This window comes from Tachyglossus aculeatus, chromosome X4 (genome assembly GCF_015852505.1).
Source record: "Tachyglossus aculeatus isolate mTacAcu1 chromosome X4, mTacAcu1.pri, whole genome shotgun sequence".
In the NCBI taxonomy this organism is placed as follows: Eukaryota; Metazoa; Chordata; class Mammalia; order Monotremata; family Tachyglossidae; genus Tachyglossus; species Tachyglossus aculeatus.
In genome coordinates, this window is record NC_052098.1 from 8,732,039 (window position 1) to 8,759,690 (window position 27,652).

The window sequence follows — 27,652 nt, forward strand, 5'->3', positions numbered from 1 at the left end:
TCCCAAGTGTTAGTACATTACTATAAGTGCTCAATAAGCAACATTGACAATGATTATAAGTGATTTATTGGGTGCTCTCTGGGTGCTTTGTGGACTGGGAACAACGTATTATCATACTATTTGGATACTTTGATGAAGTGAAGTACACACTTACTATACTAAGGGAGCATTTGACAAAATGATCCAAGTTAGTGATGTCACATAGTTTTCAGTCGATTGGTAAACAAAGGCCAGAGGCAGACTGGCAGATCCCATTTGTCGCCTTAGCTAAGACAGCACAAGTCAACTCAGCTCTGCCCTTATTTGCAGCTGATCAAGACTACAGAGTGCTATGGTAGGCTTTTGGTTAAGATAATGTAGAAAAATAAGTTATTATTATATTATTATTGTATTTATTAAGTGCCTTACTATGTGTCAAGCACTGTTGAAAGTGCTGCAGTTGATACAAGCTCATCAGGTCAGACACAGTCCCTGTCCCACATGGGGCTCATAGTTTAAGCAGGAGGGAGAACAGACACTGAATCCCCATTTTACAGATGAGGAAACTGAGGCAAAGAGAAGTTATGTAACTTGCCCAAGTTCACACAGCAGGCAACTAGTATAGCTGAGATTGGAACGCAGGTCTTCTGACTGCCAGGCCGGTGCCCTTTCCCCTAGGCCATGCTGCTTCCTTTGTTCATTATTTAATGTGGGCATTTGTTCTGGGAGATTGCTCTAGCAGCCAATTACCTGAAATTCACCTTGAGATTTATAATCATGGCATTTGTTAAGCACTTACTATGTGTCGGGCACTGTTCTAACCGCTGGGGCAGATACAAGTTAATTAGGTTGCCTGCACTCTCTGTTCCCCTGTGGGAGGAATGAATACTTGACTGTGAACCTCTTGTGGAGCAGGGAGGTTTACAGTCAAAGTATTCATTTTAATGTTGGTTTCCCTGACTAGATTGTAAGGTCACTGAAGGCAGGAGTTTTGTCTACTGATTTTACTGTACTCTCTCAAGTGCTTAGCTCAGGGCTTTGTAAGTGCTCAATAAGTACTGATGATGGTGATGATGATGATGAATTACTGAGTGCCCTTTGGGTGCTTTGCAAATGCAGAACAATATGTTCTTGTACTACTCAAATGCTTTGGTGAAGCAAAGTAAGCACATACTCTACTAAGCACTTTGAATTGCACTCCATTCCCACCACCACAGCACTTGTGATCATGTCCTTACACTCTGCTGCTTATCCTATCTGTAAATTATTTTGTCTGCCTCCCCTATTAGACTGTAAACTCCTTGTAGTCCAGGATGATGTCTATCAATTCTATTGTACTCTCCCAATCAATCAATCAATCAATAGTATTTATTGAGCGCTTACTGTGTGCAGAGCACTGTACTAAGCGCTTGGGAAATACAAGTTGGCAACATATAGAGACAGTCCCTACCCAACAGTGGGCTCACAGTCTAGAAGGGGGAGACAGAGAACAAAACCAAACATATTAACAAAATAAAATAAATAGAATAGATATGTACAAGTAAAATAAATAAATGAATAAATAGAGTAATAAATATTAACAAATACCATCATTATTATTTATTACTATTAGAGGCGGGGGAGACAGGTATTAATAGAAATATATAAATTACAGGCATGTATATGAATGAGCATTCCACTGTTGACAAGAGTGCTAATCGGAGAAACAGCAGGGCCTAATGGATACAGCCTGGGGTTGGGAGTCAGAGGACCTGGGTTCTAAACCTGACTCTGCCCCTTGTCGGCTGGGTGACCTTGGGCTAGTCACATGGCTCAGTGGAAAGAGTCCGGGCTTTGGAGTCAGAGGTCACGGGTTCGAATCTCCCAAGCACTTAGTATAGTGTTTGGGAAACAGTAAGCACTCAATAAATATGATTGATTGGTTGACTGATTGAGCGATTGATTGATATACTATACTAAATATATCTCTGAACACTAAGTACATAATTTAAGGAACTTAATGAGATTGCTCTATCAACCAATTACATGACACTCACTATTGTAATTTATTTTAATGTCTGTCTCCCCCGGTAGACTATAAGGTCACTGAAGGCAGGGGTCAAGTCCCCAGACTTTACTATACTCTCCCAAGCTGTTAGCATAGTGCTCCAACAAGTGCTCAATTATAAAGATTTATTGTGTGCTTTCTGGGTGCTTTTGCACACCGAGAACGATTTGTCCTCAAAACCCTTGGATACTTTGGTGAAGCAAAGTAGGCACTTACTACTTTAAGGAAGCGCTTGACCCAACAATCCAAACTTGTGATGTCACATTGCTCTCAGTCTGCTAGTTGGCGACCAGTGCTCAAAAACATCTGATGCAGCCGGGTGGATCCCATCTGCTGCTTTAGCCAAGAAGGACCAACAAGAAAACCCAGCTCTGCCCTACGGAGTGCTATGGTAGGTTCTTAGTTGAAGTAACATACAAAAAGATGGAAGTTCATAATTTAATGTGAGCACTACCTCTGGGAGACTGTTCAAGCAACCTGAAGCCCACCACACAAGTTGAATCTATATTGCTTAATACAGTGCCTGGCACATAGTAAGCGCTTAATGAGTACCATAATTATTATTATGAAACTGCATTATTATTGCTCCTCAGAGGTGATTGATAGCAGAGGGCATTATACCCCATTCTTATGTTGTCTCATTTTTTTTCCCAGGATTTAAACAAGCACTTCTCTTCCCGTCAACAGTGTTCTGTCATGCAACAGCTTCAACAATGTGAGTGCTGGACTTACCCAGGCTCGGGGATAGGGAAGGCAGAAAAGGGCCCTACTGCAGCTATCTCCTTCATCTATGTACAGAGCCCTGCTTTTACCTGATATTATACTATATGGCACTGCGGTTCATCCAGAAAGTCCTGGGCAGAGCCTCAGCTGAGTTTTCTGACCTAATCTGCCATTTTCTCATCTATAGTACCCCAGTAAGGCTTGGTAGGGTAAAATGTACGAAGAGGAGTGCCATGCAGGTTCTGCACCTTAGTTGGGATAATGAACTTGGAGAGTGATAATGGGGATAAGGAAACTGTAAGCTCACTGTGGCAGGGAACGTGTCTACCAACTCTGTTACATTGTTATATTGAATGCTCCCAAGCGCTTAGTACAGTGCTCTGCATGGAGTAGGCTCTCAATGAATGTGATTGATTGATAGCAGGGGAGAACACTAAATAAGTGCTTAGTATGTGCAAACTGGTACTATCTGTAGCTCCATTCATTTGGAGTATAGGGTAAGGGGGCTGAGCTGTTAATTCACATCTTCCTGCATCCTGTTACAGGATTTAAGAACATCAGTGGATGAGAGTAAAGACAAGGACTTGAGCAACATTCTTGCATAGAACTTGACCGGGAAAGAACTCGAAAGCCACATACCACACATTTCAACCTATCAGCATGATTTCAACCAACAGAAAAGCCCCATACGTGGGCAGTTTTTCCTTCAAAACTACAATTCATGGGAGGAAGCGGAGAAGTTTCAACAAACACCACCTACTACATATCAACAACATTTCTTCAACCCTCTTAAGAACTACCATCTGAGCAACAGTGAGGAGTCAGGAGATGACATGAAGCTGCCCACTGAAGGCCCTTCAAACATCACAGGAATTTTTGAAACTCCTTTAAAAAAGGCAAGAAAGAAGTCCATCGCAATGCAACTTACCATAGACAACTGCTTAACTTGGCCAGCATCACTAAAATAAGCCAATCTCAATGCCGCAATTTTGGCAAAAACCTGGTGTGGGTTTTATTTCCAATAATGAAAACAATTTTTTTGCTTCTGCAGGATGAAGGTTATCACCATTGTTACCTGCCCACTAAAGAGAGTTTTGACTATCTGGCTGAGAATCTTTCCCTTAGCTCAGGTCGATGTGGCCATCACCTCTGTATCCAAGTTAATGGATGGCAGAGTACCAACCAAATTTACAAACATAAGAGTTGCAGCTATTACCACTCGATCTCCAAAAGAACACTGCTCCACTCTTTAGGACTAAGTTTCCTTTTGTCCAAGTCAAGGGAGCACAGACAGAAGAGGACATCTTCAATCAGTCAGTCAATCGTATTTATTGAGCGCTTACTATGTGCACAGCACTGTACTAAGTGCTCAGAAGAGTATACTATAACTATAAACAGACCCATTCCCTGTCCATGATGAGGTTACAGTCTAGGGGGGAGACAGACATTAAGATAAGTAAATAAAATGCATATATATCAATATAAAGTACAGATATAATAAATACATCAGATATGATGAATTATAGATATTTATTTATTTATTGGGCACTTATTGTGTGCAGAGCACTGTACTAGGTGCTTGGGAGAGTATATAACAGAGTTGGTAGGCATGTTCCCTGCCCACAAGGAGCTTACAGTCTAGAGGGGGAGATGGACATTAATATAAATAAATTACACATACGTAAATAAGTGCTGTGGGGCTGAGGGTGCAAGTCCAAGAGCAAGGGCAATGCAGAAGGGAGTGAGAAGAGGAACGGTCGGCTCAGTTGGAAAAGGCCAGTTTTCTCCTGTGATTCTTATTTTTAGAGACATCAAGTTCACACAAATATGATTAAATGGGAACAAGAGAGACAGTTGCAGAAGTGACACCTTCTACATACCTTAGCCAGGCTAAACTCACCATTACACTGTAAACTCCTTGAGGGCAGGGACCATGTCTACCAACCCTATTGGTACAACTCTAGATTGTGAGCCCTACAAGGGACAGGGATTCTATTAAATCCCCACCTGTGTATACTCTCCCAGCATTTACTTCAGTGCTCTGCATACAACACTTAATACTATTACCACTAATTCTATTTTTTAACAGAATTTCATCCAATCATATTTATTGAGCGCTTACCATGTGCAGAGCCCTGTACTAAGGGCTTGGGAGAGTACAATATAACAACAGACACATTTTGTTCTGCTATAGATGTGTTCTGCTACACATTCTGCTATAGATGTGCCAAGTTTGAGGTGCCGGCAGGATAGCCAAGCGGAGATGTCTTGGAGGCAAAAGGAGTAGCAGCGTGGCTCAGTGGAAAGAGCATGGGCCTGGGAGTCAGAGGTCATGGGTTCTAATCCCGGCTCCCCCACATGTCTGCTGTGTGACCTTGGGCAAGTCACTTAACTTTTCTGAGCCTCAGTTACCTCATCTGTAAAATGGGGATTAAGACCATGAGCCCCACGTGGGAAAATGTGATCACCTTGTAACCCTGCCAGCGCTTAGAACAGTGCTTTGCACATAGTAAGCACTTAACAAATGCCATCATTAAATAATTAATTAATGCAGGATTGCAAGTCAGATGAGGGGGTCAGAGAAAGAGTTAGAAATCGTTCACAGACAGTCTTACAGAGACTGTAAGGCTCTAGACTACTAAATAGACTACAGTCTATTTGTTAAGCACTTACTTTGTGCCTGGGCACTGTACTAAGCACTGGGGTAGTTTATTGGGTTGGACACAGTCCATGTCCAACATAGGGCTCACGGTCTTAATCCCCATTTTACAGATGAGGTAACTGAGACACAGAGAAGTTAAGTGACTTGCCCAAGGTCCCACAGCAGACAAGTGGAGCTGGGATTAGGATCCAGGTCCTCTGACTCCCAGGTCCGTGCTTTATCCACTAGGCCACGAGCATTGTACCCTCCCAAGTGCTTAATACAGTACTTTGCACTTAGTATGCTCCATGCATACCCCCGATTGATTGATCTGTGTGCTCCCTTCCACTTCCCCATTCAGTTTAGGCATATACTGCAGTCAATTATTCTTCTCACATGTCCCACCCATGGGAGTTGTGTTGCTGTAAGCATTGCTTCCAGGGGTCCTCAGCCCAGTGCCTAGTACAGAGCCTGGCACATAGTAAGCGCTTAACAAATGTCATCATTATTATTAAATCCCAGCCAAAAGAGTCCCTGGAGTCACTTCAGAAGCATCTGGACCCTCCAGCCTCTGCTGGGCCCTAAAACCCTCCAGTTCTTCCTTTCCTGGGGCAGTCAGATATGGGGATCACTGCCTAGCACCCCCCAAATCCCTGCACCCCTCTTGCTGTCACTTCATCTTGTCTCAAACACAGGTATCTCCCTGAAGACAAGGGTATCACCTGGGGACTTGCTTACCACCCCTTACCGGGGCTGGCTACAGGAAGCTCCCAGAGAGAGAGGGTTCGGCTCTCCTTCGGCTTCCAGGTCCACACTTCCCCCTGACCCCTGGAGCAGGCAGGCTCCAAGATCAGAGATCTCCATACGTGTTAATAAAACTCTTGAAAGTATTTTTAGTATGTTAATCATCATGTAATAAACCAAGAGAGTTCCACTCCCAACCACCTTTTCCTAGATCTCACAGTTTCACTCCCTTCCCCGGGGACCTCTGTATTTCCTAGTAGGCATCTCAGGGCTCACATTACACTGATCCTTAAGTGAACAGAACTTGTACCAGGGGGACAGCTGATTGAGTGGAGAGGAAGGAGGGGATCCAGGAGATATTATGTAGGAAGAACTGGCAGGGTTAGGCAGTAGATTAAATGTTTGAATCGAGACTGACAAATTCTGGGATAATAACAATAATAATAATAATAATGGCACTTATTAAGCGCTTACTATGCGCACAGCACTGTTCTAAGTGCTGAATGGGATGGATGGTAGTTTTATTGACTGAAATGGGAAAGTTAGGAAGTGGCGTGGGTTTAGGGGAAAAGATGAATTCTGATACAGACGTGCCGAGTTTGAGGTGCTGGCAGGATAGCCAAGAGGAGATGTCTTGGAGGCAAAAGGAGATGCAGGATTGCAAGTCAGAAAAGGGGGCAGTCAGAGATAGAGTTAGAAATCATCCACAAAATGGTGCGAGCAGAGGCCACGTGAGCAGATCAATCAATCAATCGATGGAATTTATTGAACACTTACTGTGTGCAGAACCCTGTACTAAGCACTTGGGAAAGTACAATACACCAGAGATGGTAGATACAGTCACTGCCTACATGGAGCTTACAGCCTTCAGGGGAAGACAGACATTAAGATCGATTAGGGATTGGAGAAATAGTAGAGTCTAAAAATATTTATATAAGCACTGTAGGGCTGGGATGAGCATCAAAGTGCTTAAGGGGTACACAGCCAAGGCCATAGTTGATGTAGAAGGGAGGGCAATTTAAATTAAATTACAGATAGAGAAAGAAACAGAATATAAGGATATGGACATAAATGTGCTGAGGGTGGGGTGAGTATCAAAGTGCTCAGGGGCTGTGGATTGTGCAAAATGCATTGGTGAAACCAGAAGGAAGGGAAAACTGACTGACTGCACCAAAAAGTGGCCTCCAAATTAGTGGTTATTACTCCTTGAGGAGATTTCTGCCCTGTTTTTTGACTGTCCATGTAACTTTTATGCTCTTTTATGTGAATCTAAATAACGACAAACTAGTTCTAAGGACAGCTTTCCTTTCTGACATCACTGTGAAATTGAATTTTGATCCTGGGATTTTATATTTAGTGATAAGAAATGGAGAATAAGCTTCATACATGAAGGGACATAGGCTCTTTCCCGCTGTAGTTGTTTCCCCACCATTCCTGGGGGCTTATTTTTAAACCACTCATCATTTGTTCTGGAGAATAATGCAACTTTGCATCTTTCCTATCATATCTATGATGAAGCTGTCATGCAGCCACATCCATCATTTACCCAGGATAAGAGAGCTGCAGAACTAAAAAAATGGTTACTTGAGAGCAACCAGCTTTTTCCGAAAGCTGGTAGCGGGGCTACCAAAGAAGTAGTGGATGGAGTGTAGTCTAGTGGAAAAGGCACAATCCTGGGAGTTAGAACGACCTAGGTTCTAATCCCGGCTCTGATGTTTGTTGGCTGTGTAACCTTGGGCAAGTCCCCTAACTTCTCTGAGCCTGTTACCTCATCTGTAAAATCTGTAAGACCATGAGCCCCACGTGGGACATGGACTGCATCCAGCCTGATTAGCTTGCAACGACCCAGGCACTAAGTATAGTGCCTGCCCATAGTAAGACCTTAACAAATACCATAAAAAACAAACACACACACACACACACACACAGAAGATGTCATCTGGTATGACACTGATAGTCAAAAAAAAAAGGGTGAGACAATAATAATTGCGGTATTTGTTAATTGCTTACTATGTGCTAGGCACTGTGCTAAGAGCTGGAGTGGATACCAGCAAATTGGGTTGGACACAGTTCCTGTCACACTTGGGGCTCACATCTCAATTTCCATTTTACAGATGAGGGAACTGAAGTATGGAGAAGTGACAGGACTTGTCCAAGTTCACACAGCAAAGTGAAAGACCCAGGATTAGAACCCATGACCTTCTGACTCCCAGGCCCGTGCTCTATCCATTACACCATGCTGCTTCTCAGAGACTTCCTCTGTTCCTCCAGGTGGGCTGAGGACACATTTCTCAGCTCCTTCTCCCTGTGCCCACCGTGAAAAGGATACTAGATGAAGGAAAAAATCAACTCTTACCTGAGCCCCTTAATATATTTAAGTGCTGAGATTTGGTTGGTTAAGTGTGGGATTCAAAATTCAAAGGGTGAGTGTATTACTAATTCACTGATAATTGTGGAGCAGGCTGATTTCTTTGTATTTCAGTTTCCTCATCTCTAAACAGTCCTAGCCCATCTACAAGAGGAGCTAGGAGGCAAAACAAATGTTCACGAAGCACTTTTCCAAATGGGCAATATACAGTAAATGTTTTCTACAGTAATAATTTTAAGTGAGTGAAAATTCCACTGTGAAGATGCTTTGTACAAGTTTCACTGTAATGAGCTAGATGAAAATTTTGCATGATACAACTTCAATATGAGAGAGAAGAAATTTCCTTCCCCCCAATTCTATTCAGCTAAATTTATGAAAAACTTATGCCTGGTGTTACTTTGCATCCTAAGTGTGTTCTGAATGCACCTTCTGTCGAATTTTTGGTGAGAAAACTGGAAATAAATTATGCATAGTCTATCCTTGTTCACCCTAATTTGTATTGAATATTTCCTTGTGGCCATACAGATACAAGTTGGCAAACACTTAGGGCATTTGCATCTTGACAGTTTGGCAATAAAATGAAAAATGAGAATGATTCTGCAGAAAATGTCAACTGTGCAAAAGTTGGTAAAATTTTATAGAACTCAAGTTACTGTACTTTACAAACAAAACCAGTGTTCTCTGGGGGGATGCGTTTGTTTATTGTTATATTGTACTCTCCCAAGCACTTAGTACAGTGCTCTGCATACAGTAAGCACTCAATACATGATGATGATGATGACGATGATTATTGATAATAATAATGATAATAAGGATAATTATGACATTTGTTAAGCGCTTACTATGTGCCAGGGACTGTACTAAGCGCTGGGGTGGATACAAGGCAAATCAGGTTGGATACAGTCCCTGTCACACTTGGGGCTCACAGCCTCAATCCCCATTTTACAGATGAGGTAACTGAGGCACAGAGAAGTGAAGTGACTTGCCCAAGGTCCACAGCAGACAAGTGGCAGAGCCAGGATTAGAACTCATGACCTTTTCACTCCCAGGCCCGTGCTCTATCCACTACGCCATGTTGCTTGCTTGATTGAATGGTACAGTGGAAGAAATATGCATAAATTGGGAGAGCTGGGTGCTTAGAGGAGCAGGGAGTTGAGTCAGCTAGTCAGTAAATCAATCATATTTATTGAGTGCTTACTGTGTGCAGAGCACTGTACTAAGCTCTAGGGAGAGCACAACATAACAATAAACAGACACATTCCCTGCCCACAAGAAATCCTGGTACCTGGACCAAGCTTCAGGAATTTGAATCCCTGTCCGGCCAAGACCCTGATCATCAGAACTGGTTTCACTTCTGGATGGGGCTGCGGGTGCCCACATGTGTCACAGAAACATGGCCCCACGTCCATCCAGAAGTGAGGCCAGGCATTCATTCATTCATCCAATCGTATTTATTGAGCGCTTACTGTGTGCAGAGCACTGTACTAAGCGCTTGGGAAGTACAATTCTAACACTTAGAGACAATCCCTGCCCATAACAGGCTCACTGTCTAGAAGGGGGGAGACAGACATCAAAACAAGTAAACAGGCATCAGTAGCATCATTATAAATAAGATTATATATATATACATATATATATCATTAATAAAAGTAAATAGAATTATAAATATGTACATATATACATAAGTACTGTGGGGCAAGAAGGGGGGTAGAGCAAAAGGAGCAAGTCAGGGTGATGGGGAGGGAAGGGGGAACAGAGGAAAAGGCATGTGTCTAGGCCAGATCCTATAGGTGGCTGGGACTTATAGTCCACGGAGCTACCAGGCCTTAGTTAACTGCACCATGCATGCATGGTGGCATGGGAGTCCCACATCAGCCTAGTGCTTGATGGAAGTTGCTGCCAGGGGAGACCTAGAGTGGGTCCACATGGGCCAGTCTAAAACCAACCCAGCCACCAACTCGATCCAGCCCACAGGGCACACCTGGTCCATGCCAAAGGGACCAGAAGAAATGATACAAATGAAGAAAACTGGGAAAAGATGGATAACGCAGTAGAAAGCTACCTGACAGTAAAACCCACAACTGACACCACAGGCAATTAAATTACTTGTGTTTACCTTCTCTGGATTGGAGACACACAGAAAACATTCTTTTCTTTCTCAGATAAGAAACCCTTGTTTTGAAGCTATGGCCGCCCTTGTCAGCCACCCCAAGAGATCGCTAGGATGTCTATCGTCCGGTTTTATATCTGACAGCCCCTGGATGCCTGTAGGTCTGTTAGTTTTATTTTAAATGTAGATTGGTGCCCTTACTCATGCATCCCTGGAGAGAGAAGATAGTAACTCTCAGCAAGTGTATCAGGGGGGCAGGGGTTCCTCTGGGCACATGCTCTAAGCTTAAGTGAACTTGGCATACTTCCATAAAATGGGGGATCAATCAATCAATTGTATTTACTGGGGGCTTACTGTGTGCAGCACACTGTACATTTAAACATTTGGGAGAATATAGTATAAAAGACCTGTAGACATGCTCCCTGTCCACAAGGAGATGACAGTCTAGAGGGGGAGACAGAGGTTAAAATGAATTACGGATATGTACATAAGTGCTGTGGGGCTGTGGGTGGGGTGAATATCGGGTGCTTAAAAGGTATAAATCCAAGTGCAAGAATGAGTAGGGGAAATAAGGGCTTAGTCTGCAAAGGCCACTTGGCTCTTGCAGGAGATGTATTTTTAATAAGGCTTTGAAGCTGGGGAGAGTGAATGTCTGTTGGATATGAAGAGAGAGGGAGTTCCAGTCCTGAGGCAGGACATGGGCGAGGGGTTGAAGGCAACAAAGATGAGATGGAGGTACAGTGAGTAGGTTGCCATTAGAGGAGCAAAGTGCGCAGACTGTGTTGCACTGGAAATCAGAGAGGTAAGAAAGGAGGGGGCAAGGTGACTGAGTACTTTAAAGTCAATAGTAAGGAGTTTCTCTTTGATCTGGAAGTGGATAGGCAACCAATGGAGAATCTTGAGGAGTGGGGAGGCATGAAATGAATGCTTTATTTGTAGAAAAATGATCTGGCCAGCAGAGTGAAGTATGAACTGGACTGGGGAGAGCCAGGAGGCAGGGAGGTCAGCAAGGAGGCCTATGCAGTAGTCAAGGCAGGATAGGCTATGTGCTTGGATCAGTGTAGTAGCTGTTTGGATGGAGAGGAAGAGGCAGATTTTAGCGATGCTGTGAAGGTAGAACAGATGGGATTTGGTGATAGGTTGAACATGTCAACTGAATTAGATGAGTGGAGGATAAAGCCAGGGTTTTGGGCTTGTGAGACATAGAGGATGGTGGTACTGTCTAGAGTGATGTGAAAGGCAGGGGAGGACAGAGTTTGGGTGGGAAGATGTGGATGTCTCTTTCGCACATGTTAAGTTTGAGGTTCCAGTGGGACATCCAAATAGAGATGTCCTGAAGGCAGAAGGAAATATGAGGCTGCAGAGAAGGAGAGAGATCGGGACTGGAGAAGTAGATTTGGCCTAAACAGCCAAAACTAACGTTTGGAAACAAAGATGAAATCAAGTGTGCAAAGGGTTAGAACATTAAGATATTGCCACCCACAGCTTTATGTCTCCATTAAATCCTGCCTTTGTTTGTTTTTGTAAAAACACATTCTAAAGACAAAATTTAGACTCTGTTCTTTGGTCCTGTACTCTAAACAGTTTTGGGAGATTCAGATTTTTAGAGTACAACCAGTCCTGGAACCCAGGCTCCTGCTCGTCAAATCTTTGCTGGAAGCATGTTATCTCCTGGGACCAAAGTCTTTGCTTTATTCTTTCAAACTTTAATGGCGTTAATCAAGTATAATAACTGAGGGGCACAGTATGTGTGAAACCAATACAGTGCTGGAAGTATGCCAGAGTCAGTATACCAGAGTCAGCCTGAACTCGGCTCTGGTATAATACCAAATCCCGGAACGGGTATTCCGGGGTGGCAGGTGTCTCATTTTACTTCACCCAGAGTGCCTGTGCCAGGCAGGCAGTGTCTTTGCCAATGGCTAGCTACCCCTACCACCTCCTGTCCATAGGGAGGTCAGGTCACGACCAGGGTGGCAGGGGAAGCCAACATTTCGGGGAAAGATTCTCTTTACTTTCCGCACTGTTCCCTCTAGACTGTAAGCTCATTGTGGGCAGGGAATGTGTTTCCCAAATCTTTTGCACTGGACTTTCCTAAGCACTTAGTATGGTGCTCTGCACATAGTAAACAATAAATACCATAGATTGATAGATATGACAATATTCCATTTTTTAAACTGTGAGATATTTTAGTATAGCAAATAATTCACCATGGAGCATGTTTTGGAAAGAGCATGGGCTTGGGAGTCAGAGGACACAGGTTCTAATCCCAGCTCCACCACTCATCTGCTGTGTGACCTTGGGTAAGCCACTTTACTTCTCTGTGCCTCAGTTACCTCATCTGTAAAATGGCGATTAAGACTGTGAGCTCCACATGGGACAACCTGATTACCTTGTATCTACCCCAGCGCTTAGAACAGTGCTTGGCACATAGTAAGCGCTTAACAGTTGCCAACTTGTTCTTCCCAAGTGCTTAGTACAGTGCTCTGCACACAGTAAGCACTCAATAAATATGATTGAATGAATGAATTATTAATATTTTGAGCTCCTTGCGCTCAGGGATCAGCTCTACCAAACTGTGGAAAGAGCACGGGCCCGGGAGTCAGAGGACCTGGGTTCTAAACCCAGCTCTGTCATGTGGCTGCTGTGTGACCTTGGGCAGGTCACTTTACTTTGATGTCCCTAAATTACCTCATCCATAAAATCAATCCTATGCCCCCCTACATAGACTGTGAGTCTCAAATGGCACAGGGACTGTATCCAACCTGATTAACTTGTATCTACTCTAGTACTTAGAACAGTGCTTGGCACATAGTAAGTGCTTAAGAAGCACCAATATTATTATTATTATTATTATTACTCTCCCAAGCACTTAGTACAGTGCTCTGCCCAAAGAAGGCATTCAATAAATACCGCTGATTGATCCACTGACCACCTTCTACCTCAATTTCTCCACCTCTAAACTTAGGATTGATACATTTGTCTTATTTATACATCAAAGGCATGTGAGAAATATTACTGTGAGTATGACTGTGAAGGACTTTGAGGTTCTTTAAGAAAAGAGACAATACATGTATAGTGTTCTTTTTCCAATTGTGAAATTTTAGGTTCTAGCAGAAAGAAAATTTCCAGGAACCAGTTTGGCGAATATGTGTTACAACATTAAATTTGGCATTTTCTTTTGCCTCCTCAAATTTAAGGCATAAACTGAAGATGTTATGTAAGAACCAGTTTGGCGAATATGTGTTACAACATTAAATCTGGCATTTTCTCTTGCCTCCTCAAATTTAAGGCATAAACTGGAGATGTTATGTAAGAACACATTCATGATTCATTGGTAAAAATTTATTATTTGCAATCACTCAGTGAATGATATAAACGTATGTTACAGCCCAGGGTCTTATCCTTAGAGGCAGAGGATACATTTCTCTGGACATATGGCAGACATGTGAATACCTATAATGAATTAATTCACAAAAGAATTGCTTAATGACAGATTTTGTGCTAGGTAAATGTCTCCCTCAAGCTATCAACGGTACTTATGAAGTGCTTTCTGTGTGCAGAACACCGTACTAAACACAATAGAGTTGGTAGACCCTATCCCTGCCCTCAAGGAGCTTGCAGTCTCTCAGCAGATCTCTACAAATGATTTTTACCAAGAATTGGGGCCATTACCATTTAAACGGCAAAGGACTTGATTTATGTTATCTGCACTCTCAAACTGCAAGTACTTAAACCCAGTAGACACTTGGTTTCTACAGTACCATGGAATAGAATTTTCTCCATGCAATGTTGGATGAAGCAGTGGTCAGTTAATTAGATGCAGGTGATGACACTTAATGGGTTGTACACTGGTGCTGAAAGAGAGCTGAGTTCTAATCCCAGCTGTGCCTTAACCACTGGGAAAGCCCCTTAACCACTCTATGCTTCAATTTCTGGGACATTATACTTGCGTTTCACCATCCTCATGGGGCTATTACAAAGACAAACTAGAAAAGAGCTGTGAAAGCCTTTGAAATGCATAAAGTGCCAAATGCCTCACCCTGAGGTGGTCTGATGAAAGGAGCCGGCTGAGGAAAAGCATCGTTTTGGCTAAAGAGAAAGGCAGGCGCAGAATTAAAAATAAGAAAGAGAAAAACGCTATAAGTTTCAGAATTGAAATGCCCACTAGTAAGAGGTGTTTGCAAAAGGCGGGGTGGCTGTCTTAGAACTGAGACTCTACAGTGCATATTTACATTGGCTTTCTCAGATCCCCAAATATCTTAGTCATTTCTAGTTAATCCTGTTGGAGAAGTAGGAGCTGGAATAACAGTTTCAGGGCTCTACCTCCTGGAAGTAAAATGTAACGGGGCGACACTGCACACACAGGATGGGCTGGTTAATGGAGAGCAGTCTTAATGCCTAACAGATTGAAGAGTCATGGATTGTTGGCTATGTACATAGCTTTAAATGATATATTTTAAATTATTATGGCATAGTGGATAGAACACGGGCCTGGGAGTCAGAAGGTCACAGGTTCTAATCCCCACTCTGCCACCTGTCTGCTGTGTGACCTTGGGCAAGTCACTTCAATTCTCTGTGCCTCAGTTACCTCATATGTAAAATGGGGATTGAGACTGTGAGCCCAATGTGGGACAGGAACTGTGTCCCACCTGATTTGCTTGTATCCACCCCCGTGCTTAGTAGAGTGCCTGGAACATACTAAGCACTTAACAAATACCATTACTATTAGTATTATTTATTTATATTAATGCCTGTCTCTCCCTCAAGACTGCAAGCTCGCTGTGGAGTGGGAATGTGTCTGCGGTTGTATTGTACTCTCCCAAGCGCTCAACACAGTGCTCTGCACATAGTAAGCACTCAATAAATACCACTGATTGACTGACTGCTCTCTCAAGTGCTTAGTCCAGTGCTTGACACATAGCAAGCACTCAATAAATACAACTGATTGATTGATTGATCGGTTTTGCCACCAGGTTTAGCTGGTGATGGCCATCTGGATCCAAAAAATGCCTGAGAAGACGAACATTTCTGAGGGATATGTAATTCCCAAAGTGAACGGACCCGATCATCTCCTCGGGATGTTAACGAACTGGCTGTTGAAAATGTTCTTGCCACAAGAGGGACATCTGCTTTAGAAACAGTACACAGCACAGTCTAATTCCTTGTCTTGAAGAAATTCAAGCACACCATTTCAATCAAAGGACCTGGATAGCAAACAATTAAGCCACACTCCTTTATTATCCCCTAAAGCAGGTAGGGAGGAAGAACTGAAGTCAAAATGAACCTGCTTAGATTAAACTCTAGAAAAATTACTTGTTCAATCACGGCAGAAAGCGGTACAAATTATGCTGGCTGGTAAGCCTTCAAAAAGAAAGCTTAGGAAGGAACTGGCAGAAGCAGAGGAAGAAAAGGCACAGAAGAAAAACTGGCACCTCCTTGCCCCCCCTATCAAACTTCACTTGGGCATTTTAGCCAACAAAAGCCTGCTTCAGATGTTCCCGTGGACAACTACAAACTTGGGTCACCCAAACCCCTCCTTAAACTGGCGAGGCTTTAAAATATCTGTGCTCCTTTTGAAAACCCTCTGTGATTTTCCTGGTATTCTTGCTGTAACATTCTTCTAAGAGTAAGTGCCATAGAAGCAGTATGGAGAAGCAGCATGGCATAGTGGATAGAGCATTGACCTGGGAGTCAGAAGGTCATGGGTTCTAATCCTAGCTCTGCTGTGTGCCTCAGTTGCCTCATCTGTAAATGGGGATTAATACTGTGAGCCCCATGTGGGACTGGGACTGTGTACAACCTGATTACCTTGTATCTACTCCAGAGTTTAGAACAGTGCCTGGCACAGAGTAAGCGCTTAACAAATTCCATCATCATCATTATTATTATTACTGGATTAGAAGCCTAAATTGGTTCCCAACCTCCAAAGAGTGATTGTGGTTTCCTCATCATCAATCAATCAAATGGCATTTACTGAGCACTTACTAAGTGCAGAGCACTGTACGGAGCACTTGGGAAAGTACAATGCAATCTCTGCCCACGACAGAAGGGGAGATATTCATTCATTCATTCATTCAATCGTATTTACTGAGCACTTACTGTGTGCAGAGCACTGTACTAAGCACTTGGGAAGTACAAGTTGGCAACATATAGAGACGGTCCCTACCCACCAGCAGGTTCACAGTCTAGAAGGGGGAGACAGACAACAAAACAAAACATATTAACAAAATAAAATAAATAGAATAAATATGTACAAGTAAAATGAATAGAGTAATAAATACATACAAACATATATACAATATACAGGTGCTGTGGGGCGGGGAAGGAAGTAAGATGGGGGGGTTGGAGAGGAGAGGAAGGAGGGGGCTCAGTCTGGGAAGGCCTCCTGGAGGAGGTGAGCTCTCAGTAGGGCTTTGAAGGGAGAAAGAGAGCTAGCTTGGCAGATGACATTAAAATGAATACAGAAAGAGGAAATGGCAAGGTAGAAGGATATTTACCTAACTGCTATGGGGTTGAGGGTGGGGTGAATATCAAGTGCTTAAAGGGTACAGATTCAAGTGCATAGGGTGACTCTGAAGTGACAGGGAGTATGGGAAATGAGGACTTAGTCAGAGAAGACCTCTTGGAGGAGATGTGATTTTAGGATGGCTTTGAAGGTAGGGGAACTGGTGGTGGTCTGTTGGCTACGAATGGGAAAGGAGTTCCAGGACAGAGGGAGGATGTGGGCACGGGGTTGGCAGCGAGATAGGCTAGACTGAGGTACAGAGAGTAGGTTGGTGTCAGAGGAGCAAATAGTACAGGCTGGGTTGTAGTAGGCCATTAGTGAGGTAAGGTAGGTGGGGGAGAGCCGACTGAGGGCCTTAAAGCCAATGGTGAAGTTTCAGTTTGATGAGGCAAGGGCTTGGCCCAGAGTCAGACCACAGAAGAATTTACCCATGGGCAACGTAGACTTGGGAAAAGATTTGCTGGCCTGTTAAATGTGGTTCCCCCAATCAGATATCTGGGTAATCAATCAATCAATCAATCATATTTATTGAGTGCTTACTGTGTGCAGAGCACTGTACTAAGCGCTTGGGAAGTACAAGTTGGCAACATATAGAGACGGTCCCTACCCAACAGTGGGCTCACAGTCTAGAAGGGGGAGACAGAGAACAAAACCAAACATATTAACAAAATAAAATAAATAGAATAGATATGTACAAGTAAAATAAATAAATGAGTAATAAATATGTACAATCATATATACATATATACAGGTGCTGTGGGGGAAGGGAAGGAGGCAAGACGGGGGGATGGAGGGGGGGCGAGGGGGAGAGGAAGGAGGGGGCTCAGTCTGGGAAGGCCTCCTGGAGGAGGTGAGCTCTCAGTAGGGCCTTGAAGGGAGGAAGAGAGCTAGCTTGGCGGATGTTGGGAGGGAGGGCATTCCAGGCCAAGGGGATGACGTGGGCCGGGGGTCGACGGCGGGACAGGCGAGAACGAGGCACAGTGAGGAGATTAGCGGCAGAGGAGCGGAGGGTGCGGGCTGGGCTGTAGAAGGAGAGAAGGGAGGTGAGGTAGGAGGGGGCGAGGTGATGGAGAGCCTTGAAGCCAAGGGGTCATGAACAAAATGTCCTGAGAAATGTACTCTTATTATCTTTAGCAACATTATGTCTACTGTTATTGCTTATTCATGTTATAGTGTAAGTGACAATGTGTTCAGGGGGTTAGAATGCCCACGTGATTTAAACGGGAATCCCGCCCTCAAATTATGGCAGGATAGACACAGCCTGGACCATAAATGGCTCACTCATTCAGCAAATGAAGCTACTAGTGCCACTTACTGGTGGAAATATAGAATGACCAAAAGAGCTCAATAATTTGCACACTACTAGATGTAAGACTTTTGGGAGAAAGTAGCTAGTCTCTGAGGAGAGGAAGTATTGAGACTCTTGATTGTATTCCTTCAAGTACTTAAAGCCATTTAAAATATTTCCTCTTTTTGTACATTCAAAGTATTGGAAGATGATATCTGATGACGATGAGCTATGCACGCTTCTAAAAATGATTTCCAACATTTCCAAATTTGTCTTTTCTTCTCCATTCTATGTCTTTTTGCCTTATGATCTGTTTCTTTGTTTTTTTGTTTAACCTCAGTCACCCCTCTTTCCTTGCCTTCTTCTCTGCTCTATTCAGCAACCTAATATGCACAGAAACATCATCAAATGGCCAAGCTGCTTATTTCTTTGGACTTATGTTTGATGGCTAGTAGTTGCTCTTGAACTCAGGTATAGTCTGCAAGGTGTATTTGTATATCAAACTACATTACTCATCTTAAGAAAGGAACCAAACCATTATCTGCTCCTTCCTCTCCAGCCAAACGTCTACCACGTTGATCCAAGCACTTATCATCTCCCACTTAACTACTACATCAGTCCATAATTCACTCAGTTGCTTGGATTATAGAGTGCTTACAGTGTGCAGAGCACAGGTGCTTGGGGGAAAAAAGTATAATAGAGTTGGTAGACATGTTCCCTGCCCACATCAAGCTCACAGATATTAATGGAAATAAATAAATTATGGATATGTACATAAGTGCTGTGGGGCTGAAAGAGGGATGAATAAAAGGGAGCAAATCCAAGCGTGAGGGTGACACAGAAGGGAGTGGGAGAAGAAGAAATGAGGGCTTAGTCAGGGAAGACCTCTTGCAGGAGATGCGCCTTCAATAAGGCTTTGAATGTGGGCAGAATAATTGTCTGTTGGATATGAAGAGGTAGGGTGTTCCAGGCCAGTGACAAGATGTGGGCAAGAGGTTGTCGGGGAGATAGATGAGACAGAGATACAGTGAGTAGGTTAGCATTAGAGGGAGTAAACTGTGTGGGCTGGATTGTAGTAGAAGAGCAGTGAGGAAAAATAGGAGGGGGCAAGGTGACTGAGTGCTTTAAAACCAGTGGTAAGGAGTATTCATTCATTCACTCATTCAATCATCTTTATTGAGCTCTTACTGTGTGCAGAGCACTATACTAAGCACTTGGAAAGTACAATTCGGCAATAGAGGCAATTCCTGCCCACACAGGGCTTACAGTCTAGAAGGGGGGAAACAGACATCAAAGCAAGTAAACAGGCATCAATATAAATAAATAGAATTATAGATATATACACATCAAAACAAGTAAACAGGCATCAATATAAATGAATAGAATTATAGATATACACATATATGCCTAAATGCTGTGGGGTGGGGAGAGGGGGGGATGGTACTACTACTCATAATAATAATATTTATCTTCTAGACTGTGAGCCCGTTGTTGGGTAGGGACCGGCTCTATATGTTGCTGACAAGTACTTCCCAAGCACTTAGTACAGTAATCTGCACACAGTAAGTGCTCAATAATACGATTGAATGGACGAATGAAGCTCTTACAATGTGTAAAGCACTGTGAACACAAGATAATCAATCAATCATTTATTGAGCACTTACTGTGTGCAGAGCACTGTACTAAGCACTTGGGAAAGCATGGACTTTCAAAGTGGGGAGAGAGATAGTCTGTTGGATATGAAGGGGCAGGGCATTCCAGGCCAGAGGCAGAATGTAGGTGTGGGCTAGGCAATGAGATAGAGGAGATGGAGGTACCGTGATTAGGTTGGCATCTGAAGAGTAAAGTGTGCAGGCTGGGGTTGTAGTAGGAAATCAGAAATCAGATTGGACAGAGTCCCTGTCCCACATGGGGCTCCTGCTCTAGGTAGATGGGAATAGAGATATTCCCCTTCCCCCAGAAAGGATCTGTGGATGGTGTGCCCACAGAGGAGCTGCTAAGTGAGGAAGTACTTGCAGTCCTCAGATTGATGACACAAACGTTTCCCTGCAAACTGTATCTTGAGTCAGAATATTTTAAGTTGGAACCAATTTTCTCATAGGAACAATATTATAAATGGGGGATTGGATCCTGAATCAAGGCTGAAAAACCCATTTTTTACCAAAATTACCCTGGACCGACTACTAGATCAATTAGTTCAATAATATCACTACATCAATCATTTACAGGATCACAAAGATTGACCAAGGCAATGTAAATATATTGAAAACCAGTGATAAAAACACATTAAGTTTAGTAACATGATCAACTAGCAATGTAAATTTGTACTGATAGTAAAATAATACTAATGAAATGTTTTTACGTGTATGAACTTTGACCTTGTTTGCTAGCAGGGCAGCGGGCAATGGAACTAATGTCCTAAACAGTGACCTGACGGCACACTGAATTTCACTTCTCCCCTTCACCCAGCCCTCCCTAGTCTTCACCTGCCTATCTCTCTACATCCCTGCCCTGCCTCCTCTGTCTCCCCTTCCCCTATTCTGTTCTATTTCTCCTCGTTTGGCTTTTACTTGCTCCATTTTTCTGACAGCTGCTGCCACCACTCCTATCCCCACCATCAGTGGCTCCTTCTGTACCCTGTGGCCCCCATCCTCCGGGGCCACAAAATGAGCATGCCAGGGCCAGACTGGGGCAAGAGGGTAGGGAGAATGGGCAGTACCGGAGGGGAAGAAGGAGGCTGCCGTTCCGGACATTCTCCCCCGCCCGGCGGCCTCCTCTTCCACCGTCGCCTCCAGAGTATCCTCAGAGATGGCCTATAAAATGGGTGTGGACCCAGTGGTGTTCACTGCTATAGAGAGCTCAGAGATATTCTGTTCTGTGTCCTCCAGATTGAAAATCTTTTCCCTTCTAGCCATCTTACAATGTGGGCCACTGGACATAAAAGGCCCAGGAAAGAAAATGTGGATCATTCAGGGTAAACCATCGCTCTTTGGCCAAAGCAATTCAAGTGCAAGTCTTAATGGTGGTAGGATATACTGCTCATCTCTGCCAAGATCCGCCCTTTCCTCTCCATCCAAACTGCTACCCTGCTAATTCAAGCTCTCATCCTATCCCGTCTGGACTACTGCACTAGCCTTCTCTCTGATCTCCCATCCTCGTGTCTCTCTCCACTTCAATCCATACTTCATGCTGCTGCCCGGATTATCTTTGTCCAGAAACGCTCTGGACATATTACTCCCCTCCTCAAAAACCTCCAATGGCTACCGATCAATCTGCGCATCAGGCAGAAACTCCTCACCCTGGGCTTCAAGGCTCTCCATCACCTCGCCCCCTCCTACCTCACCTCCCTTCTCTCCTTCTACTGCCCAGCCCGCACCCTCCGCTCCTCCACCACTAATCTCCTCACTGTACCTCGCTCTCGCCTGTCCCGCCATCGACCCCCGGCCCACGTCATCCCCCGGGCCTGGAATGCCCTCCCTCTGCCCATCCGCCAAGCTAGCTCTCTTCCCCCCTTCAAGGCCCTGCTGAGAGCTCACCTCCTCCAGGAGGCCTTCCCAGACTGAGCCTCTTCTTTCCTCTCCCCCTCGTCCCCCTCTTCATCCCCCCGTCTTACATCCTTCCCTTCCCCACAGCACCTGTATATATGTATATATGGTTGTACATATTTATTACTCTATTTATTTATTTATTTATTTATTTTACTTGTACATTTCTATCCTACTTATTTTATTTTGTTGGTATGTTTGGTTCTGTTCTCTGTCTCCCCCTTTTAGACTGTGAGCCCACTGTTGGGTAGGGACTGTCTCTATGTGATGCCAATTTGTACTTCCCAAGCGCTTAGTACAGTGCTCTGCACATAGTAAGCGCTCAATAAATACGATTGATTGATTGATTGATTGATCTCTTAACCAGTGGTACCTGGGGAATTTTCACGTTAAAAGGCAGAGGGCCAAGAAAGGTACTTTAATTAATTTTCACGGACACGGTGTATAAGAGAGTCTCAGAGTGACATCCATGGATACAATTTCACTATCTGCAGCATCATCTTTGAACCAAATGCCACCTCTCTAGAAGTTCTCACTCTGATCATCTTTTTTTTCTTCTGACTTTTCATTCCCTCTTTACTCCTTCCCCAGTTTCTCCGTCCCTATTTTTCTTACCCCTTCCCTTTCCTAGAGCTTTTGACTGGAGCCACTAGAGGGTGACGTGATAACACACACTTCAATAGTAATGCACAATGATAATCTATGCACTTGGAAGACATGATTAGAAGGGTAGGAATCATGAGAAAGAAAAGCACAGAACTAGGATCATGGAGTGTTTAGTGCTTACATCACTCCTGCATTGTCATAATCATGACACTTTTCTCTGGGCTTTCTTTCCCCATCTCTAGAATAGTAATACATCACAATACATAAGAATAAATGCCTAGGGGAAAGAACCCAGCACCGGGAGTCAGAAGACCTAGGTTCTAATCCTGGCCCGGCCTCCTGCCTGTTGTATGACCTTGGACAAGTCACTTAACTTCTCTGTGCCTCAGTTTCCTCATCTATAAAATGGTAAATACCTGCTCCTCTTCCCCCTTAAACTGGGAGCCCCCTGTGGGACAAGGATTGTGTCCAACCTGATTATTTTGTATCTATCCTTGCACTTAGTCCATTGTTTGGCACATAGTAAGTGCTTAACAATTGCCACAATTGTCATTATTATTATTTTTATTAGTTCCCTTCCTTCCATAGGCAGGTTATGAAGAAATGGCTATGGTTACAAAATGTCGTGAGCATTATACAATGCTACTATATATGTAGTAAGGTATAGCCAATAATTAGAGCTCCAGTATAAAAAGTGTATGTAACGTCACACAGAGGTAGTGTGGCAGTCAGTCTGTTGACTCTCATCTCTATACCTTGAAACAGAAACAAGTGGAAGAAAGGACTTTATAGTTTATACGATCAAGCCAGAAAAATCCAGGAAGAGGCTTGGAGAGACTCAGTGGAATGTCAGGGGTTAAAAAGAGCAAACATGGGAAATTTTGTCATCTGCAGAATCCACGGAGAGTCAGAGACCTGGAGAGGAGAAGAGCAGTGTTGCCTAGTAGAAAGAACACACACCTTGGAGTCAGACAACCTGGATCCTAATCCCACCTCCACTACTGGTCTGCTATGTGACTTTGAGCAAGTCCTAACTTCTCTGTGCCTCAGTTTCACCATCTGTAAAATGGAGATTAACTCCTACTCCCCCCTACTTAGACTGGGAGCCACCTGTGGGACAGGGATTGTGTCCGACCTGTTTATCTTGTATCTATCCCATTGCTCAGTACACTGCTTGGCACACAGTAACTGCTTAATAAATACCAGTGTAATCAATAACATTATAAAATGACACCAAGAGGCCACCTGATCTAGGTCTCACCTCTGGGCAGGTGAATGAACGAATGACTCCATTCTTCACTTTAGTTTAAATGGCACATGATGGGGACCATCTCTGAGATTAATGAATTTATTTATATTAAGATTTGTCTGTCCCTCTAGACTGTAAGCTCCTTATGGACAGGGAACATGTCTAACAACTCTGTTGCACTGTGCTCTCCCAAGCACTTAGTACAGTGCTCTGCACACAGTAAGTGCTCAATAAATACCAATGATTAAATGCAACTGAATCATTCTTCAAAGGCCAGGAGTATGGGCCGAGGACAATAATGAGAGAGTGTTTAAAATTGAAGGCAAATAAGTTTTTCTAGACAAATCACAGCTTCATGAACTATATGAAAAATGACATTTTCAAAGAGAACACATGTGCACCAGAAAAAGTTATATGGATTTTATGTACTATATACGATAACCTGTTAGAAGGAAATTGGTGTACACTTCTCTCCACAGTGGAAAGCAGAATCGCCTGGCAATTCTTTTTGAGTTAATTCTGGCACAGCAATTCTGGTATATCCTGGTTTGTGGAAGCACTATTGTATTCTAATACCCGTATTAGTTACAGCACTCTCTCACAGGAGCTGTAAAGTTTACCTTAGCTCAAGTACACTCCATCCTCTCTCTTTGAGGTATGTTCACTGACTTGAAGAGGATTCCCATTTCAATTTAACATATCAATCAATCAATCGTATTTATTTAAATGCTTACTGCATGCAGAGCACTGTACTAAGTTCTTGGAAGAGTACAACACAACAGAGTTGTTGATATGTTCATTGCTCACAGTGAGCTTACAGTCTGGGGGTGGGGGGTGGGGAGAGAGACATTCATTGAAATTAATTATGGATATGTACATAAATGTCCTGGGGCTGAGGGAAGGGTGAATAACGGGTGCAAATCCCAATGCAAAGGTGACACAGAAGGGAGTAGGGGAAGAAGAAATGAGGGCATACTACAAGACCTCTTGGAGGCGATGTGCTTTAGTAAGGTTTTTGAAGGTGGGGACAGTGATCGTCAGTTGGATATAAAGAGGGAGGGTGAGCCACGCCAGAGGCAGGGCATGGGCAAGAGATCAGTAGTGGGATAGGTGAGACTGAAGTACAGCCAGTAGGTTGGCATTAGAGGAGTGAAGTGTGCAAGCTGGTTTGTAGAAGGAAATCAGAGGGGTAAGGTAGGAGCGGGTAAGATGATTTAGTGCTTTAAAGTCAGTGGTAAGGAGTTTCTGTTTGATGTACAGGTGGATAGGCAACCACTGGAAGTTCTTGAGGAGAGGGGAAACATGGACTGAACGTTTTTGTGGAAAAATTAACTGGGAAACAGAGTGAAGTAGGGACTGAAGTGGGGAGAGATAGGTGGCAAGGAGGTCAGGAAGGAGGCTGATACAGTAATCAAAGGGAGATAGGATAAGTGCTTGCATTAAAGTGGTAGCAGTTTGGACAGAGAGAAAAGGGTAGATTTTAGCAAAGTTGTGGAGGTTGAACTGACAGGATTTGGTGACAAACTGAATATGTGGGTTGAAGGAGACAAATGTATCAAAGATAAAGCCAAAGCTATGAACTTGGGAGACAGGGAGGATGGCGGTGCTGTCTACAGGGATGGGAAAATCAGGGGAAGACAGGTTTTGGGTGGAAATACGAGTTCTGTTTTGGACAAGTTCAGTTTGATGTGTCAGTGGGACATCCAAGTAGAAATATGCTGAAGGCAGGAGGGAATGCAAGGCTGCGGAGAAGGAGAGGGGTCAGGAATGGAGAGGGAAGATAATAATAATAATAATAATAATGACATTTATTAAGCGCTTACTATGTGCAAAGCACTGTTCTAAGCGCTGGGGAGGTTACAAGGTGATCAGGTTGTCCCACAGGGGGCTCACAGTCTTAATCCCCATTTTACAGGTGAGGTAACTGAGGCACAGAGAAGTTAAGTGACTTGCCCAAAGTCACACAGCTGACAATTGGCGGAGCCGGGATTTGAAGCCATGACCTCTGACTCCAAAGCCCGTGCTCTTTTCCACTGAGCCATGCTGCTTCTCTAGATTTGGGATTTGGGAATCATCTGCATAGAGATGGTAGCTGAATTCATGAGAGTGAAAGAGTTCTCCAAGGGAGTGGGTGTAGATGAAAAATAGAAGGGGAGCCAGAACTGAGTCTTGAAGGACCCCCCCCCACTGTCACTGTCAGAGGATGGGAGACAGAGGAGGAGCCAGCAAAATAAACTGAGAATGACCAGTCAGAGACATGGGAGGAAAACCAAGAGAGGAGAGGGTCAGTGAAGCCAAGGTTGGATAAAGTTTCACGGAAAAGGTCATGGTCTATAGCGACGAAGACAGCTGAGAAGTCTAGGAGGATTAGGATAGAGTAGAGGCCGTCAGATTTGGCTAGAAGAAGGTCATTGGTTACATTAGAGAAGGCTGTTTCTGTAGAATGAATCCAAAATTTATCATTACTGGTACATATTTCACTGTAAATTGGTCATGTAATATTTATTGTGTTTTTAAATCAATCAATCAATAGTATTTATTGAGCACTTACTGTGTGCACAGCACTGTACTAAGCACTTGGGAAGTACAAGTTGGCAACATACAGAGACGGTCCCTACCCAACAGTGGGCTCACAGTCTAGAAGGGGGAGACAGAGAACAAAACCAAACATATTAACAACATAAAATAAATAGAATAGATCTGAACAAGTAAAATAAATAAATAGAGTAATAAATATGTACAAACATATATACATATATACAGGTGCTGCGGGGAAGGGAAGGAGGTAAGGTGGGGGGGATAGAGAGGGGGAGGAGGGGGAGAGGAAGGAGGGGGCTCAGTCTGGGAAGGCCTCCTGGAGGAGGTGAGCTCTCAGTAGGGCCTTGAAGGGAGGAAGAGAGCTAGCTTGGTGGATGTGGGTAGGGAGGGCATTCCAGGCCAGGGGGATGACGTGGGCCGGGGGTCGATGGCGGGACAGGCGAGAACGAGGCACAGTGAGGAGATTAGCGGCAGAGGAGCGGAGGGTGCGGGCTGGGCTGTAGAAGGAGAGAAGGAAGGTGAGGTAGGAGGGGGCGAGGTGATGAACAGCCTTGAAGCCAACGGTGAGGAGTTTCTGCCTGATGCGTAGGTTGATTGGTAGCCACTGGAGATTTTTGAGGAGGGGAGTAACATGCCCAGAGCATTTCTGGACAAAGACAATCCGGACAGCGGCATGAAGTATGGACTGAAGTGGGGAGAGACAAGAGGATGGGAGATCGGAGAGGAGGCTGACACAGTAGTCCAGACGGGACAGGATGAGAGCTTGAACGAGCAGGGTAGCGGTTTGGATGGAGAGGAAAGGGCGGATCTTGGCAATGTTGCGGAGGAATTTGAGGCAGCGTGTGTAGACGACTCGTTCAAGAAGTTTGGAAAGGAATGGTAGGAGGGAGATGGGGTGATAACTAGAAGGTGAGGTGGGGTCAAGAGAGGGTTTTTTTAGGATGGGAGAGACATGGGCATGTTTGAAGGCAGAGGGGAAGGAACCAGTGGAGAGTGAGCAGTTGAAGATGGAAGTTACGGAGGGGAGAAGGGACGGAGCGAGAGATTTCATGAGATGAGAGAGAATGAGGTCAGAAGCACAGGTGGCCAGAGTAGCACTTGAGAGGAGGGAGGAGAGCTCCTCTGAGGATACTGCTGGGAAGGATGGGAGAGTAGCCGAGAGTGTTGAGAGCCGGGGGGTTGGAGAAGGGGGGGAAGTGACTTTGGGGAGGTCAGACCTGATGGATTTAATTTTATTAATGAAGTAGGAGGCCAGATCGTTGGGGGTGAGGGAACGAGGAGGGGCATATACATATATATTCACATTTGG

At 44.0% G+C, this 27,652-nt stretch overlaps 1 long non-coding RNA gene across 1 annotated transcript; it reads left to right on the forward strand.

Moving 5' to 3' along the window:
• Positions 1–2,329: 2,329 nt before the first annotated feature.
• LOC119948208 lies at positions 2,330–3,757 on the forward strand. The gene is made up of 3 exons (XR_005456629.1): positions 2,330–2,417; positions 2,681–2,741; positions 3,295–3,757. It is a non-coding gene; the product is annotated as an uncharacterized LOC119948208 (long non-coding RNA).
• Positions 3,758–27,652: the final 23,895 nt, after the last annotated feature.